This window comes from Paroedura picta, chromosome 3, assembly GCF_049243985.1.
Source record: "Paroedura picta isolate Pp20150507F chromosome 3, Ppicta_v3.0, whole genome shotgun sequence".
In the NCBI taxonomy this organism is placed as follows: Eukaryota; Metazoa; Chordata; class Lepidosauria; order Squamata; family Gekkonidae; genus Paroedura; species Paroedura picta.
The window spans coordinates 98,439,826-98,454,225 of record NC_135371.1 but is presented as its reverse complement, the minus strand read 5'-3'; the positions used below and the strand labels follow the sequence as shown (position 1 = coordinate 98,454,225).

At 41.1% G+C, this 14,400-nt stretch overlaps 1 long non-coding RNA gene across 1 annotated transcript in view; it reads right to left on the bottom strand.

The window, feature by feature from the left end:
• Positions 1-8,908: 8,908 nt before the first annotated feature.
• Positions 8,909-14,400, bottom strand: part of LOC143831272 (uncharacterized) — a 129,540-nt gene continuing 124,048 nt past the window's right edge. The window contains exons 4-5 of the long non-coding RNA XR_013228780.1: positions 12,968-13,706; positions 8,909-11,277 (exon numbers count right to left, since the gene is read on the bottom strand). This is a non-coding gene — a long non-coding RNA (uncharacterized LOC143831272). The remainder of the gene's footprint in view (positions 11,278-12,967; positions 13,707-14,400) is intronic.

The following is a 14,400-nucleotide window of genomic DNA, read 5'->3' as shown; positions in this document are numbered from 1 at the left end:
CAGCTGGGATGTACATATCAGAACACATCTGCCTGCCACTTCTTTCTTCTGCACTTGAAAGAAATGTCAGATAGTAACAACATTTGATCACTACCAACTGAGCTCAGTTCAGACAGAATAAATATACATTCATTTCTTTGGCTACTCCCTGCCCCCCCCCCAAATAAACAGGGGGGGGAAACAGAATTTAGCATCTCCCTCATTTGTCTGCCTTCAGTGCATCTCAGAAAGGATATTTTTTATTGCAAGGGGTTTTGTAGCCGTCATAATCAAAAGAATGTTAGTTTAAAATGATGATTGCATACTGTCTTTCAAATTGTGCCCATACATGTTCCATTTTTCCCCTGTTAAATGTGTTTCATGGTCCAATTAAGCTTCCATAAACAACCCCAGACCACCTACTGATCATCAGGTTCTCTTTACAGCAAAGTAATTTTATTTTTCAGCATGATGCAACTAATGATATCTCTATATGCCTCCTATAAATGTGGGTTTTTTTTACAAAAACCCTTGTCTCTATACTCCCAAATGAAAATACCAAATACATTAGATGGATTAAACTAGGATTCATTAATTAACTTCAGCTGGACGGTACAGCTTATACTATCTTTGTCTCTTTTAATGCGAGTTTCCAAAAATGGCTGCACAATCAGGTGGACAGCATATGGGACATTCCACTCTGACTTGTGTCCTTTTTCCTTGACTGCAATCAAGATGTCTGAAGAACTGCTGCCTATCAACTGCATTACCACTCACTGTTCTGTTTAAGGTTCAAATGATTATTTACAGTTTTGACAGAGTTCCTTCCTTGCCCACTGGGCCCAGTCAACCATAAGAGGCAGGTTTGGGTGACTTTATCTTACAATGCCTCAGGATACTCCCCAATCTACTTTAATTATAAATACTTAGGGCCATTCCACACAAGGACCAATGTTACCAAATGTTTTCAGAATGCAGAAACGCTATATTAAATAGTGGAATTTCGTCATTCCGCATACCTTTATTTTTAGTGGAATATAGAAGTCCCAGTAGCGTTATATTCATTCCCCACATGTTTCCGGTCTCGCTGGAATCACAACAAAGGAAGCTATATTTTTCTGTGCTTCTTCCCGCCCCTGTCCATCAATCAAATGAAACAGCCAATGAACTGTTGTGTTCATGCTCCCGAAAAGCCCCTTTCCCTTTAAAAACTGTTTTTTAAAAAGCTGAAAACACCAATAGCAACGAATATGTGTTCTTTCGTAGCAACGAATCTGTGTTTATTCATTGTCTCAGAAAGACCTTTTTTGCTGGTGTAGGAGCTGGCGATTAATTGTTTACACGCGCTTCAAGTAAAAAAAAAAGAATCCCCCCATGTGTGCGATTTGTGGCCGAAATTACGGGCAGTGCCGAACAGGGGGCTGTGTTGTGCTTGGGAACTTCAAAGACACTTGCAGTAGGGAGCTTTGTTTAACTTTTAATCACTTCTGTGGAGGGACTTTAGCTGGAGAACCCTCGCTCATTCGTTACTTTCGCTGGTCTAAGGAAAAAAAATGGCAATCGCTTCTCCGGAAGTTTGGGGGTGAGAGTGGGGGAGGGACATTCTTTTTACCACTACATTGAGAACGCACATATCTTTCACTGATGTGTTGCAGCTTGTGCTCAGAAGTGTAGTGATTTTTTCAGGGGGAATCCACTTTTCCCAATTTCCCAAAAAGCGCTACAACGAAGTGATTTTTGCAGGAGTGTTGCAGGTGTGTTGCAGATTGTGTGCAATGTCATGCGGAATGTTGAATTAGTAGTGTTTACCAAAGGTAAGACTTCTGCTACATTTAAGTCATGCGGAATGGCCCTTAGTGCTCACTAATCTTTCCAGTTCCACTTAAAGTCTAAACCAGTTCCTCAGGGGCAGGCCAAGCTAATTGCATCCAAAGCAACAAAGTGAAGGTGGGGAAAAGCTTCTCTCATAGCCAGTCTAACAGCCACCAAAATCTTTCCTGAAACTCTCATGAAATATCACATACCTGGACAGTGCAGCTAGCAAAGTGCTGCAAAACCCTTAAATAATTTTGCTTTTTGCCAAACAGATTAGATAGGCTATACATAACAGATGTTATGTTCTTCACACCCCAACAAGAAAAGGAAATCTGGTTCCTGTTGAAATGTGATCCAGTCATTTCTAAAATTTTTTTTGTTAAAACCATTTAAAATTCTGGATAGCATACTATCCTACTTCTTTAACCTGTCAAACTACATACTTCATTATAGTATGTAGGCCTATTATGCAGAGGTATTTTCCCACACTTTAACTGTTCATCTTTATCATGTTGTCTTTATCATTCTGCATTGATTTTACCCACTTCAGTGCCCAGTTCATTTTCTGGTCACTGTTTCCTGGGGTTCTCTAGAAGGACATTTGTGCTGATTTCCCCTTAGAATCACAGAATCATAGAATCAGAGAGTTGGAAAGAACCTCAAGGTCATGCACAATGCAGGAACTCACATCTACCTGCCCACCCACAGTGATACCCAATTTTAAGCCCCAGTGACCCCCCTACCAAAAATCTCCAGAATCCAGCCTGGCCTGGAGGAAATTCACCTGCCATCCCACAGTGGCGATGTAAAAGTTCCATTTCCCCCTTGTGGTTTTACATTTTAATTTTTTAACATGAGTTTTGTGCTGTGAGATCTTCGCTAATCATGAATTGCTGAATAAAAAAGTTTAGAAGAAGCTGCACAAGTTTTAGTTCCCTGCTGGTATTGACTTGAAAGGGCTATCAGAGAGGAGGTAAATGGCAAAAAAAAAAAAATCAGTGCTGCATGCAAACAAAATAAAGGGGGGGTATAAAGAGAGAGAGACTGGAATGGGAAGCCTAAAGTGTTGAAAACATTTTCCCTTTAATGCTTTAATCAACAAAGTCTGGAAGAGAACCATTTGGCAGTCTCTGGAAGTCTAAAACAGTGGCTGAACCACATGAGCATTCTGCAAATGGGCAGATTTAAGAATCACTTGGAATCAATCCATTTGGAAGAAGAGTGCAATCTGGACGGAAAAGGCTTTTAAAAAACACGATCAGTGTTCAGGATCAAATTGGAGAATCACAGACACACACAAACCCACACAAATATGTAAGGAAGGGCAGGAATTTAGCATTATTATGCACCTGTGCTAGGGCATTGGTGTAGCCGCAATTGGGCAACTGCATTTTTTTAAAACCCCCCATGTATCACAAATGAGTGTCCACTTTTTTATATTGTAGATGCAGAATAAATAAAAGATAAAGGTATCCCCTGTGCAAGCACCGAGTCATGTCTAACCCTTGGGGTGATGCCCTCTAGCGTTTTCATGGCAGACTCAATACGGGGTGGTTTGCCAGTGCCTTCCCCAGTCATTACCATTTACCCCCCAGCAGGAAAAAGGATGGCGTGTAAGGTAGGCACAGAATGCAAAGTCAATGATTAAAGGCTTACTGCTTTGAAAAGCTCCAGTAAGATGTGTGTAATGGGCTATACTTTCATTATAGGAATTTACATTGTCCAGAACAATAAGGAAAGAGAAAATTGGCCACCCTGAACCAAATACTAACATTCCCAATGGCCAGAAATAGATTATTTGAATATAATGTGATTCATCTTAATTCATAGATAAGTTTAACTAATTTGTAAGTGAGGTCAGAGTGGTTAACCAGCTGAAACCCAAGTAGTTCCATTTATATATCCCAGTTTAATTTAATTAATGCACAAGAGAGGGCCTGTTCCTGGATGTTAAAAGAAGAAGACCTACTAAACAAGAGTAATGTACATGAAATGTTTCCAAGTAATTGCACATTCCACAAGAAAGATAAATTCTTTACAGAAAAGAAAATATCTGCCTCTTATTTTGTATAGTCAAGCAAAATGAAAGTTGATCACTCTGAATAAAGGATTAATATCAGTAAATTCTTTGGTATGTGATGTCGTATTTCAAAAATTCTTAATATTTTCTTAAATCTAAATGCAGAGTTTAAAGAATTTCATTGTAATTTTTGTCTAATTGAAATTTCAAGCTAAACTTCATTTTTGAATGGTCAAATTTACTGTTATGGAGATTGACACGCACTGAATCCCATCTGGCCAAGCATAAAACTGGTATATTGACCAATATTTTCAGTTCTAACTACATCCCTAGGTGGGTCCTATCTAGATTTCAATACGAGAAACTGCAATTTCAGCAGTTGAGCATGAATATCCCCTTTTGATCTTCAGAAAATTACTGCAGTTATTTCCTCTTTTTACTAAACAAATTAAGAAATGTATCAGGGGATATACTTTCAAGGTTCTGCTTAGCAAATAAGCACATTCCTTGCTCATCAAAATTCAACATATAATTAAACTAAATTTTCTATTAATTATTTTCAAGATTTCATGACATTGGTTGTCAAAATGGCATTAAAATGTTATTAATGGAAATATTTATTCAACAAGATATTTTCATCTGTTAAACTCAAAGGTTGCACTTGTTAATCCATCATCTTAAAATGAAACATGTTTTTGAGAAATAATTGAATGATTTCCAGCCATTTCCTCTAAGGAAAACTAAGAGTGCCTTCAGAAGTCTCACAAGGGAAATATAGACAGAAACATTCCATACAGTTTACACTGCTGTTTCTGTAGAACTGGATTATGTACTAGCCATTTTATGTCAGAAAATGATCATAAACAATTTCCCTTTTCTATAAATAATGATTTGATTTTCAAAAATTAGGATTCTGGTTGTAGCTGAATATAGGAAGGGGATGCAAATGATAGATTTGTTATGGCAATAGCATACTGTGTTATCTTGATATTTGGTTTGCTAACCTCCAGATGGAACCTGGGGATCTCCCACAATTACTGCTGATCTTCCAGCTACAGAAATCAATTCCTGGAAGAAAATGGCTGCTTTGGAGGGTGGAGTCTATTGTATGGGTTCTACCTCCATATTACTAGGAATTTCCCAACTTGGAGTTGGTAGCCCTACTTGATACCCATGTGGAGACTATTATCTGAATCAACAAATCTACCCATTATGTGCCCCTGATTGCATCCACCTCCCTGATTGGCCCTCAGGGAAGCCAACCCCTTGGAGGACCAATTATGTAGGGGATGCCCCATCCTTTACTGCTCCTCCTCTACCTTCCACTGGCAAGAAGAGTCAGCACCCAAACTCATTGGCTGGATATGTAGCCAGGAATGCAAGAGAGGTTGAGCTGCAGGCCAGCCTGCCAGCCCCATGGAGGCCAATGCCTCGGCAGCGGTCACCCATGTTGGGGGGGGGGCAGGAAGGCCTAGTGCCCAAACAAGCCTGCCACCATGAACAATCCCACTGTTGCCTCACCTGGCCTCAGTGGTAACCACCTGAATCAGGGGGGAGGGCCCCATACATGCCTCCTCCCACCCACAACAGCTTTGCCACAACCTCTGCAAGCCTTGGCAGCACATTCCTAGATTGGGGGGACACAGATGGCAGTGTGTATGCCTCCTCCCATGTAGGACAGCCCTTCTTGCCCAGGTTGTGGGGGGGGGGAAGGCGACTCCTACCACCCAGAACAGCTTCCTCCCATGGCCTCTGTAGGCCTTGGTGATGCCTGCCCAAGTCATGGGGAAGAGAAGGTTTTGTGAATGTCTCCTCCCACCTAGGACAGACCCTCTGTGGCCTCTGCAGCCCTTGGCAGTGGGGGGAAAGAAGGCCCTTCATTTATTTCCTCCTACCCAGGACAGCCCTGCCATGGCCTTTGCAGACTTTGGCTGTGGCCACCTATATTGGAGGGGGAGAGAAGGCCCACATGCTTCTCCTCCTGCTTGGGACAGCCCTGCTATGGCCCCTGCAGGCCTTGGTGGCCCCTGCTCGAGTCAGGGGGGAGCACCTCCATCTGCCTGGTACAGCCCCACTGTGGCCTCTGCAGGCCTTGGTGGTGCCTGCCCAAGTTTGTGTGGGGAAAATAAGGGTCCACACATATCTTCTTCCACGTGGGACAGCTCCGCCTTAGCCTCTGCAGGCCTTGTTGATGCCTACCCAGGTCAGGGGTATTTTTTCCACAATGGGCTTTTTTTGTTAGTCCAGCAATAACATTAAAAAGTTAAACCACCTTAAACCAAGAGGAAAGGGAAAGTATAAATGTTTTCACAAGTAAATTTCATCTGTCTGTTACATTAAAGAATTATTGAAGATGCAAATAGTCAAACTAAGGTTCTGACACCAGTAATTTAGAAATGGTTTCCAACAGTTGAAAAACTGAGGTATTTTTTTGTCTTCCATCATTCAAGAATTTGCTTTCGTTAAACTAAATTATTTTTATGTGTGTGGCAACCCTAGAGATTTAAAAGAAGGGACATTTTAATCAAAATCTTTTTTGCTGGCAAGTAGAACACAAGAGCATGATAATACCTCAGTTTCCACTCTCTGAATATCTCTGTGATGGCACAAACCTGTTAATTAACCCATTCAAAAATAATCAATTTAAAAACTGTTGAGCTAAATAACTTTCTTATTAATTCATGTTTCAATGTTGATAATAAATAGTGGGCATAGATAACCCAAGCACAGTTCATCTCATATTGGTCATTATTAACATCTCATTAACATCTCAAATACTGAATAATCCTTTCCCACTTTCCAGAGAAATTGCTAAAGAATCTAGGGGTTTTAGTACAGAAAAAAAAATCCTTGTGGGGCATATGATGGAATTTTTAAAAAACTGTGCATGGAGTGGAGAAAACAGAACAACCTCCCCCCCCCCCAACATAATACCAGACATCACCATACATTCAATTAATTTGATGGGGCAATATGTTCTGGATGGACAACAGAAAGTACTTCATTACTCAATTATTAATTGAAGGCTGGGATTCATTGCCAGAAGACACAGTGCTGTTGAATAGCATAAATGGCTTTAAAAGAGGATTGAACAGATCTATGGTGTGAGAGACTTCGAATTCTAAATGAGCAAACTCTTTGAATAAAAGTTTCTTTATTAGAAATGAAAGCTTCTACGATGAAGGCATAGTCAGAAGTGACCCCGAAAGCATAGGGTAGGGAATATTGGTGTTCAAAGGGACTCCCCCTCCCCTGGAAACTCAAACCAGGCACAGTTCAAAAGAAGTCATAATATGGAGATAACAGTATAGGCATTAAGGGACAGGAAGATGTGAAAACAAAAAGAAACAAACAGGGATAGAAATAGAGGGCAATAAGGGAGAGAAGGTGAGGAATGCTTGGGGAGGTTGGTATGCGTAATATACAACAGCAGGAAATCAACTTTGTGTTGTCAAATGAAAGCATCTAGGTTACATCAGGGCATACAGGTCAGGTCAATGGACACATTAAATCACAGCAGAGACATAATCATGGCAGAAATACATAGGGGTTTCTGACATTCTTCCCCACCCAGGGCCCCCTCCCAACATCATTCCCCCTCTGGTGGAACAGGAGGAGCTGGTTTCTGTGGACAAGCCTCATGTAACTCACACAACAGTTTCAGGGCCTGCAGATGCTCAGACCGCACCCACTCTTTGTCCCCCAATGGGAACTCTTTCCAATCTATTAAGTACTGAAGTTTTCCATGGTGCAAGCCTCTGAAGAGGTGGCATAAATAAGTTGGTATGACCCTTTATGCATGGTCGGGTGGCCACCGTGCCGTTGCAGTGGAGCAGGATGCCCCGCCATTCCCCATGAGCACACGGGGGTGCAGCATGCAGGGCTGCCCTGGTGTAGTGCGTGCACATGCGCTTTGGGGCCAGGATGCCCGGGATACTGCTAGGCAGGGTAAGTGGCAGCGGCCAGGAAGGAAGGTAGGGAGGGGCCGGGGGGAGTGGAAGGCTGGGCCACCTCCAAACACTATGGGGGGGGGGCAGGGGACGCCCCTGCCAGCTCTGCAGCTCCGCAGAGCCCTTAGAGGCATGCAGTGTCCCTACAGGGACATTGTAGGTTGGGCTGGGCGGGCTGAAAGGCCTGGCATTGGCAATTATGTGCAGCACCAGGCCACCCCAGCCCCTGTAGGTGCCCGCAGTATCCAGGAAGCTGCAGAAGTTCCCGCGTTTCCATAACACAGGCCTTCTGTGGCCCTGGACTGGGCCATGCCCGTGCTGGGGGCGGGGCTTGCATAATCAGGGATTTTTCTTGATGCCACCAGCACGGACATTCTGTCCCATGCATAATGGGTCTGTTATGCTTTTTCTTGCCCCATCATGTTCTCCCCCCACCCCCCTATAGAGACTAATAAGGCAGAGAACTCAAAGAGCTTGAACTCAAAGAATCAATCACAGGAATTAAGATTAGAGGAAGGAAAAGAAATAATCTTTGGTATGCTGATGACACTACCCTCCAGTCAGAAACTAAGAAAGACTTAGAACAGCTGATCACAAAGGTCAATGAAGTAGGTAAGAAATTTGGCCTTTTCTTAAACACTGAAAAGACAAAAATAATAAGCAGTGCAAAAAACAGACATGTCACAATAACAATTGATGGTTAAGAAATCAAATTGATTCAAGAATTCATTTTTCTAGGATATGAGTGGCAATTACAGTATGGAAATAAAATACCAAATTGCTGTGGGTTGCTCAGCAATGATGAGCTTGAACCAAACATGGAAAAGCAAGGCCATAAGCCTGATTGCCACTTCTAGATTAGTTAAATCTAGCATATTTCCAATAGCCACTTATGGCTTTGAATCCTGGATGATGAAAAAATCAGACAAGAGAAGAATTGACTCATTTGAACTCTGGTGCTAGAGAAGGCTTCTGTGGGTTCCATGACAGCAAAAGTCACAAACAAGAAAATACTATTATTTTATTTTATTTTATTTTATTTATTTAGATTTATATACCGCCCTCCCCGAAGGCTCAGGGCGGTTTACATTAAAACTAGTCAACAATACATGAAACAGTCTTCGTTAAAACATAACAGTCTTCGTTAAAACATAACTACAGCATATAAAGTCGGATATATCATTAGTAGGCAAGATCACAAAACCCGGGCTCACTTACTTTGTCTATATCACCTAGTAAATGTTTAACAATTTTTTAAAAATATATTAAAACTTAATTAACCCTCACACATTTGGGAAACCCTTCCAGGGCCATCAGGAAACCCCAGGGTTTTGTGAAAACATGAGTGATAAAGCTTGGGTTAGGGCTCCTTTTCCTTTATTGTCTTCTTCCTCTGCTGTTTAGTAGCCTGGACAAGCAATTTTATACAGTCTCTGGTTTGATGTTGAAAATGCCAAGACCAAAATATCAATTATCTTTGATAATTTAGGAATCCATATGGCAGGGTCAGGTGTTTGCTTTGTCCTTAAATCCACGAGATTTAGACTGGCCCAATACATAAGAAAAATCAAACATTGGATCTGAATTTCTATATTGTGTAGATTTCTGGTGGGCTGGTGGAGTACAGATTAAGATGGGCCATGTCTGGGTATTTATGTATACTGTTGGTTTCCAGAATGCTCTTGAAGTCTTTGGAACCTTGATCATAGTGGGAGACTGGAATGATAGGCACTGAGAAGTCATGGATATAGCCATTATAGCCACTGAATTATCTTGTGTTTTTGGGAAACAAAATGTGGAAGGGAGAGACTGTGTACACAACCCTGAATTCATATAATAAAATTACCTGAGTGAGGAGGATATTGGAAAGTTAATTAATTTAAGCCTTTGCATGAATTTAGATCATAGTAGCCTAGACACTTCCAAGAATTGTCTATGAACTTACCCCTAAAAAACAGGGCCTAATTTGATTGGCACAATCATAAATGTATTGCATTATCCCTTTGAAATTCATAATACTTTGCATTGATTGAACTATGCTCAATCCCTTTTAAATCCTGTTTGTTTCAGTGGCAGGATTTTAAACATTTGCTTAAATTTGGCTGGATCATATCCAGTAAGATTTTTAAATCCCCTTTCATTTCTGCATCATAAGTATTACATTTGTAGCAGGGGTTTAAGCAGTGGAGTGAAGCTTGCGGCTGTCAAATAAAAAAAAATCTGTACTTATCAGGACAGCATATAAACAAACTACAGTCTAGGTATCAGAAATATCTTATTTGAAATTTAATCTATATGATTCTATGAAGAAATACCAGAAATTCACATCAAAGGAAATTGAATTGGTAGTTTTCTGGCAAATAAATTCAACTGACAAATGTCAGGAAAATTTGAACTTTGGAAGAAATAATCTGATCTGTCTTTACATGGCTCACTCCTAAATTAACTGTTTCTGCACTCAGTGACAGAACTTCAAGCATCACAACAGATCTTTCAATAAAGGTTTTTGCTTGGCTGAAATCAAGGTACTAACAAAATGTTAGGACTTATAAAATGAGAAAGAAAATGGTATCAGAAAAAAAATGCTGTCATTGTGTAAATGCATGATATGTCCTCTCCTGGAGAATTTTGTTCATTCAAATGCACTCAAAAAGCCCCCACAGAAAAAAGAAAAGTCTTGAAAAGGGCAGAAAAAATGATGAGAGATGTCAAATAGATTTCCGTCTGAAAAGATATTGAATGGATCTTTCTTAGAAAGTATCAATAAGAAGAGGTATGGTGGAGGAGTAACAAAAAATGACCAAAGAAACAGTAGCACTATGGATACCTCTCTTAAATATAAAGAGATGTGATCAGAAAGCTAGACATTGTGACATTTCACTGTAGTTGTAGTACTGCATATTTTATTTCTATCCTTAAACATTTGTACAGATGAGCATAGCTTGACCTTTTGGCAACTGAAACAAACCAAGTTATTTATTTTCATAATTATATCCTCCCTATTTACATTCATTAGAATTGTGCCTATGCAAACAGTCTTGGCCCAGTGCTTTGTGGAATTAGTGCCACAATATTAATTGTGTTTTTTAAAGGCACCTGGCCACTGTGAAACATAATATTATATACTGAGTCAGTGACCCACAGATCTTAATCCATATATCAACCTACTGATCTGGGGAGAAAATGCAAATTTTGCACTGAAATATGATGCTTCAAATGTTAATTTATTTTCAGAATCAAAGAGGAATAGTTATCAGAGTTAATATTTTATGATTTACAAAAGTTGCAGGAACTGACACTTTGTATCAGTGCCTGGTTTCAGGCTAATACAACCTGAACAGAGAATTAGAGGAAGTGTCATTTAACATTGGAAACTGGCACTGAAGGAGCTGAGGAAAAGATCAGGAAACTGGAGGTATATTTTGCTTCTGGTTGTTCACTGATGGTTTCTTCGCAGTGATAGCAGTTTATTATTTGTTATTTATACAGATCAGACATTGCAATCAGAATCAACTGAAACAAAAGTGAAGAAAATTGTAAATGCAAACAATTAGTATCCACAAACCAAAAATCAAAATGTCAAACATAAAAGATATGAAAAAGATTTATTCATGTGGGAGTAATTTTAAAAAGTGTTGTTTTGATTTTTAAAATTTTTTGAAAGCAAATAGGCATATTAGGAAATCAATTTAGTAGTTTTCAATGGAAAAAACATTCCACTGGTAGTTCTCCACCCTGACATCCCAGTAAGATCTGGGGATCCCCTAGAATTACAGATCATCTCCAGACTACAGATAGCAGTTTCCTTGGAGAAAATGGATACTTTGCAGAGAGGACTCTATGGCATTGTACCCCACCGAGGTCCTTGTCCTCCCCAGGTTCCACCCCCAAATTTCCAAGAGTTTCCAACCTGGAACTGGCAACCTCCCCTCCCCCATACTCCACTGCTGGTCATTGGGACCTGGCAACCCTAGATGAAATTGCTCACCTAAAACAATGTCCCTTCAAATTTTTATCCAAAAAGGACAAATTCTAGAGACAATTAGCATTCTTATATGCAAAGTGCACACAGGCAAGTATCACAAATTTGCTGATTCATTCTGTTCTAGTTCCTCTCACCACCTGCTGTCTAGAAAATCAAAGCCATGTAACATAGTGACTGAATGGCTTGATCATAGTCATCTGAAACTCAACCCCTCTAATATGGAGGTCCTTTGGCTGGGAGGTAGGGGGATGGGCCAAGAAGTGCGCTTACCCACCCTAGCAGGGATGCAATGTGCCACCGTGCCATAGGCCAGGAATCTGGGTGTGATCTTTGATGCCTCGCTAACAATGGAGGCACAGGTCAAGAAAGTATCCAGCCAGGCATTTATCCATCATCGCCAAGCTTAGCTACTTGTGCCCTACCTATCCCCTGAACCCCTGGCCATGGTGATCCATGCGATGGTCACCTCCTTAATACATTTCTGTAACTCACTCTACTTGAGCCTAGCCTTGTCCCTGATATGGCTACTACAGCTAGTACAAAATGTGGCTGCTAGGGTCCTCACAGGAACACCATGGAGGACCCATATCTAGCCAGTGCTGAGGCAGCTGCGCTGGTTACCATTTGCTGCCCAGATCAAGTTCAAGGTTTTGGTCTTAACCTTTAAAGCCTTGAGCAGTCTTGAACCCACATACCTGAGGGACAACCTATCACCCTATTGGTCGTTCCCAGCCCCAGGGAAACATGCCTGGCCTCAACCAGGGCCAGGGCCTTTTCGGTCCTGGCCCCAACCTGGTGGAATATGCTCCTGGGTGAGCTATGGGCCCTGCAGGAGCTTTCAATATTCCGCAGGGCCTGCAAAATGGAGCTGTTCCACCAGGTCTATGGTTGAGGTTGGGGACAGCGAGGAAGATCAACGTGGCCCCCTACAGTGGTTAGTATAATATTGACCCTCTTTCTTCCAACCTGGAGGTAGGGAGGGAAGGGTGGGGGGAGATTGAGTTGTTGCTTTTGTTGTATTTTATTGTCTATTTTAATGCGTTTTATTGGGGTTTTTATTGGACATATTTGTAACCCACCATGAGCCATTCTGGGCAATAAATTAAATCATAATCGTTATCGTCATCGTCATCAGATCCACACACTCATGATAAACAAATATGTTTAGATTCTGTACACATCTAATATTTATAAATGGGATATGTCCAAGGTTTATACCTATTGCCTGAAGTAGTAGTAGTAGTAGTAGTAGTAGTAGTAGTAGTAGCAGCAGCAGCAGCAGCAGCAGCAGCAGTAGCAGTAGCGGTAGTAAAGCCTGTCCTTCCTCGTGGGCTCAGGTTGGGTTGCAACATATTTAAAACAATAGAATAATGCTATAGAATCACAATATGAGCCTCTTGTGGCGCAGAGTGGTAAGGCAGCTGTCTGAAAGCTTTGCCCATGAGGCTGGGAGTTCAATCCCAGCAGCCAGCTCAAGGTTGACTCAGCCTTCCATCCTTCCGAGGTCGGTAAAATGAGTACCCAGCTTGCTGCTGGGGGGTAAACGGTAATGACTGGGGAAGGCACTGGCAAACCATCCCGTATTGAGTCTGCCATGAAAACGCTAGAGGGCGTCACCCCAAGGGTCAGACATGACTCGGAGCTTGCACAGGGGATACCTTTACCTTTTTATAGAATCACAATAACATTAAAATCCATAATAGATCCCTTAAATAAGTTTCAAACCACCTCCTTCTTAGAGTGGGAGGGTTGATTTCAGATTCCAGTGCAAATTTGTTTTGAACAGTTCTAAACACATACCTGGAAAACAAGCAGCCTTCTAACATATTAAAATGGACTAGGATTCTGTCTCACATGTTTGCTCCTGAAATCATCCAGAGCATGTCAATGCATTTCAAATCAGGTACGCATACAAAGATACTTCTTTAAACTGGATGGACCTTACCAAAAAAAGTCACTAAGAAAAAAAGGAAAGAAACAATGGAAGAAGCATTTAAATGTATTGTCAGTCATGCCCTTTGTCAAAAGATCATGATTTCATTTATCAATGCAGGATGAAATATTGACAGCAGTCAGTCAGTCATAGGCTTAACAGGAATCAGATGTCAAGATTAGTCTACCTTATATGTTAGAATCTAAGGCAAAGGTGTCTCTTTCAGTTACAGAACATTTAGTGCTTGAAGGTCTTAGGAGAAATTACTGGAGAAGGGGAAGAGGAAAGAAGACAGGTAGACGATCCACTCCTTCTGTAATGATGGTTCAATGCTAGAGCTATTATCTGCAGACTGATCAGTACTGTTCCAGCATTGGCATGCTGTGGAATTAAAATCTAGACTGTAAAGCAAGGGTTGTCAAACTGCGGCCCTCCAGATGTCCATGGACCAATTCCCAGGAGCAAACGCTGGCAGGGGCTCATGGGAATTGTAGTCCATGGACATCTGGAGGGCTGCAGTTTGACTACCCCTGCTGTAAAGTTTGAAGTCCAGACCAATAATCCAGGGGCATCAAATTTGCTTTCTTTAAACTGCAGCAGACAAATGCTCAAAGGGGTGAAAAAAGCTTGTCAAATCGCCAATCCAGAAAAAAGAAAATTTAATCCGGAAAAAAGAAAATCCAGACATAAAAACTTACAAGTAAATCACCAGAAGTTC